This window comes from Podarcis raffonei, chromosome 11 (assembly GCF_027172205.1).
Source record: "Podarcis raffonei isolate rPodRaf1 chromosome 11, rPodRaf1.pri, whole genome shotgun sequence".
Lineage (NCBI taxonomy): Eukaryota > Metazoa > Chordata > Lepidosauria > Squamata > Lacertidae > Podarcis > Podarcis raffonei.
The window spans coordinates 44671210-44675762 of NC_070612.1; the positions used below are offsets into that span (position 1 = coordinate 44671210).

General features: G+C 49.7%; 1 pseudogene; it reads right to left on the reverse strand.

Moving 5' to 3' along the window:
- Nucleotides 1-2070: 2070 nt before the first annotated feature.
- On the reverse strand, nucleotides 2071-2982 carry LOC128423693 (CCAAT/enhancer-binding protein alpha-like; annotated as a pseudogene).
- Nucleotides 2983-4553: the final 1571 nt, after the last annotated feature.

Here is a 4553-nt window from a genome sequence, read left to right on the forward strand (position 1 = left end):
CAGAGCCATCTGTTTTGCACTCCAGGAAAGCAGAGGAGCTCTGCTGGAAGAAACAGTGGCAACCCCACAAATGAACAGCTGTTCCTTCTACCAGTGACAGCTGCTCCTCCGGCCACACTTGTGGTGTGCATGGGAGGGGGTGGGGAACGTTGTTGCCTTTTATTGCCAGTATGAGTAGCCCGGACAAATGTAGAAATGGCAATGAATAATTGGTAGCAGCTGCAGCAATCTCATTAGGACTTAGTGAGTGAGTACAAGTAAGGAAGAGTGTCATCATCTAAGCACTGGAAAGACAGCAAAAGACAGCAAAAACAGCACTGCTGACATGGGCTGCCATACGTCCGGACACTGCTAGAGACAGCTGGATTCCGGATATGTCCTGGAAATCCTGGATATATGGCAACCCTAGCTGTGTCAGAGATCAGTACGGAACCAGAGACAGAAGAGGAGGAGCACCAAGAGGCAGAGATGAGTCAGGCTAGTGAGGAAGTCAGGCTGTTTCCCCCTCCTGCTGCAACCGGCTCCCCTCCCCCTGGTCTCCCAGAACCTGAAGTGGCATGAAAAGGTAGGAGCAAAGACAGGCAAGACGATGGAACCTCAGATTGTTCGGGGAGGAGGAGACTTAAGGAGCTGTGGAAAGGCAGGGACCTTCCATCCCTTCAGCTGCCTCAAAGGAGCAAAATCTACTGGGAAGAGTTGCTGTGCTCTCTAGGACTGACCTCCTGAGCTGCCTTGTTTCTTTGAATAAAGAGTTATCTTCACTGACACCATGTGAGTTATTGCCGACCTGTTCCTGGCACCTGCCCCTGACACTACTGCTGAGCCATGACAATTCTCTAAATCAGGGGTTGGCAAGGTTTACCTCACCTGGGCCAGTTCACTCTCACTGAGATCGCTCCATGGGCCGGATCTTTGGTGCCGCAGAAGCAAGTCTCTGCTCCGCACTGTGCCAGTTTAGTGCAGTGCGCAGGGACTCTTCGAGCGGGCGGCTTGGTTCGGGGGCGGCTCATGGGCCATTTAAACGACCCCTGTGGGCTGCAGGTTGCTCACCCCTGCTCTAAATGAAGTCAGTTGCAAAGTGAACCCAACAACTTCACCAGTCACTAATAGATATCGGGTATATCTAGTGACTGGCAACAGAGGGGAAAAAATGCAAAACGGAAATCAGATGTTTAACAAAGCCACAGGACGTTTCATTGGCAGTTTTTATATATAAGCATGACAATGAAGGCATACAGTATATAATTCTTAAAGGGCAACTATGCTTAAAGCTTGGTGATGACATGTTAACAGCGTAAGCAGCAAAAGTCTGAAGACAAAAAGATTCCTTGTAGGAGCAAATGTCTGCCACGAAGACGGAGAAGTACACAAACGTCTATGCCTTTTGTCAGGATAAATAGAAGGGCCCACACAGCTGGCTTTACAAGCTCGTAAGTCGTTTCAGAATTGTGCGGTCTTGTTTACAGAACATTTCAAAGATGTAAAACACCCTCTAAATGCTTTGTGAATCATGATCCATGAGCTTGTGGTTTTCCTAGATCTGCTTCTTAATTAATTGTGTGTGTTTTGCAAGGTCCTCATCTCTGTTTACCGAGTCAAAAGGGAAGAGCCAATTGTTCTTTTTTGAAGTGATCCGGTGACAGCTCTTTATTTCTGGTCAATTCCTTCCTCCAAATAGAAGCGGTAGCTGGTAGTCAGCAACGTTTGAGTTCTTGTTCAGCACATATAAAGGCTGATTGGCATTTGCAGACAATGGCCTTCTAACACTAAAGTTTCAATCCTATAGCTGCTTACTTGGGAGCAAGTCCCAATTAGGGGCGCCATATTTCAAAAATCCGGACAGAGTTGCTGAGCTTCCTTTTTAAGCCAAAGTTGTCGGGAGGCTGTCTCCCTCTCTAAGTCGCAAAGTAAGGGGTATACTTTCTCACGCGCCCTCCTTGTTTGCCCTGGCACCTACTTGCGGGTGAAAAGGGCTCCCACCATAGTCTGCACACCAGAGCTTCCCCAGGCGTCCTCGTTGCTGGCAAGAAACAGAGACAGGGCGTAGAGAGCGCAAATGAGTGGCCCAACTCAGTGGCGATTGAGGCAGGAGTCCGGCTTCGTCAGGGGGCACACTCGAGCACAGCTGCCCATGGCCTTAATGAGCCAGCTCTCGGGCCACTGACAGAAGATGCCACGCAGGTTCTCTAGCTCTTTGCTGAGCTGCTCAACGCTCTTGTGGAGCCTCTCATTGCTGCTCAGCTCCAGCACCTTCTGCCACGTCTTGGCGTTGTGCTGCTTGGTCTTGCTGCGGCAATGTTGTTGCGCTTTCAGCACATGTGGCACTCACTGCTGCTCTTGTCCAGCAGCTTCTGGGACTTGCCCAGCAATGCGGCCCTGCCGACCACCACATGGAGCCGGTGCACGTGGTGCGGGTACTGTGTGTGGTGCGGGTGGTGGGCATTGCCATGAGGGCTGGAAAGTGGTGTGGGCTGCCTGCCGGGCTGCAAATGAACTGTCATCTGGGCACAGTGTGCCATCTAGTACTGGAAGTGGCTGCAGTTGGGCCTGGCTGGCAGTGGGTAGAGGGTGGCCAGCACTGCCGCCTCATTGGGCTCCTGCTTTATGAGCAGTGGATGCAGGTCGGGCAGCGGTGGTCCTCCGGCCAGGCGCTCATAGGCCATGCTGGCCTCTAGTTTGTCTGTGTAGCTATACAGCGGGCCGCCGGCCTGCGGGAAGTCAGCACCCGGCATCCTGGCCCCGACGCAGTACTCCAGGCTGGCCTTGGCCTTGCACTCCTGCTAAAGCATTTAGGCTGATGGAGGCACTCAGATTGATGGAGTTCTTGTGCTCACAGATGTTGGGTAGCTCCAAGGCCAGGTAGCTGTTGTTGAGGTTTTCTTGGGAAAAGCTCTGGGGGGGGGGAATGAGTTTTGAAGCTTTTTAAAGGATTTTTACCAGAAAATTGGCCGTGTTGCCATATGCCTGGGTTTCCCCCGACATTTTAGCGATTTCCGGAAATTCCAGCTGGACATCATTTCTGGCATTGGAATCCTGGACGTGTGGCAGCCCTGGTCCAAATGAATGCAGCAAAGCTTATTTTCGAGTAAACAGATAGGCTTGCACTGTTCTGATCTTATTTTCCTTGGCGAGAATCACGACAACGGTTATTTTGGAATACATGTGTAGAAATAAATACAGAGGGGAATGATTGACAAGCCATATTGGTTGGTTCAGTGCTCTGGTGTCTGTAGGCTTCCATACCTTAGTCCAATACTTTCCCCGAATGCAATTGAAAACTTCCAGGGAAAACAAAGGAGGAAAATTGTGAGCTGCCTACAGATAACTTGGAGCAAGTGTTTGTGTCTTTTGATGCTCATTTACTAGTCTTCTGCCTTCCCACAGTGCCATACCAGGATTCAGAATACGTTCCTTCTGTCTGGGGATATCTCATATGAAATCCCAGTGAAACAGCTTGGGAACCTGTACTTTCCTTCCTATGAGAATATCTCAAGCTCCATCAAACCAGAAAACGTAGCTAAATATGTAATCATACCCTAAAAAATGCAGCAGGGCTTACTCTTGAGTAGGCATGCAAAGGATTTCTCTGGGCAGATGCACACCATACATTTAAAGCATATAGCTTCCCCAATTCCGATCCAAGCACTCAGCACAGGTATGTTCAACTTCTGAGCCCCTCCGAGCCAAAGGCAGAAAGCCCAGCCAGCAGCCAAACGAAGCCTCAAGCCTCAAGGAAAACCACCGTCACCTCTCTGCTGGGAAGTGCTGAGCAAAGGTGAGTCCCCAGGCAACGCAGCTGATTTGATCGGTACAAGTCATGCAAGCTCCACCCCCCAGTCGTTCTTAGACTCCTTATTGGGTGAGCAGCCAAGCAACACAGTTGGAGCCTCCCTCCTCCCTGGCCGGGAGGGAGGGAGGGAGAGGAGCTGTTTCCTTTGAAACCCGGGAAATTTAAGGGACATCATCAATAAGGGACAGCAGCAGGACATGGTGCTGGGATAAGGGAGTTTCCCGCCAAATAAGGGACAGTTGACAACTATGCCCCTCACAGAGCAACAGTTCCCTAAACAAACTGCAGTTCCCAAGATCCTTTGGATGTCGTGCTTTGACTGTACATTTAGTGGGGTTTTTTTTAAAATGCATGCTGGGGAGTTCTTCAGAGAGTTGGCTCCGTGCTTGACCCTGTAACCTGCTCACTCATGTTACAGCCATGACAAAAGCTAAATCAACGCAGTCTTCCAAATGCTGAAATATACATTACTGCCGAGTTCCTTGTAGCTGCAATCATGCTGGGATTCCACATTATGTTATTGCTTTGACTGCAAAAGGCAGTATGTAACTGAAATTTGTTCCCTCGGAAGATAGTAAAGGTAAAAGCAAAATTCCATTCTTTCTTTGAGGAGGGGATAACTTTTGCTACTCAAAACCACTTACGCTATCCCCTTTGGGGTTCGACGTACGCCAGGAGCTTTCTCCACTTTCTCTGCACTAGCCAGGATGGAGCTGCTGATGGGAAATTTATGGTTTGGAAAGAAATGGATGAAGAACATGGA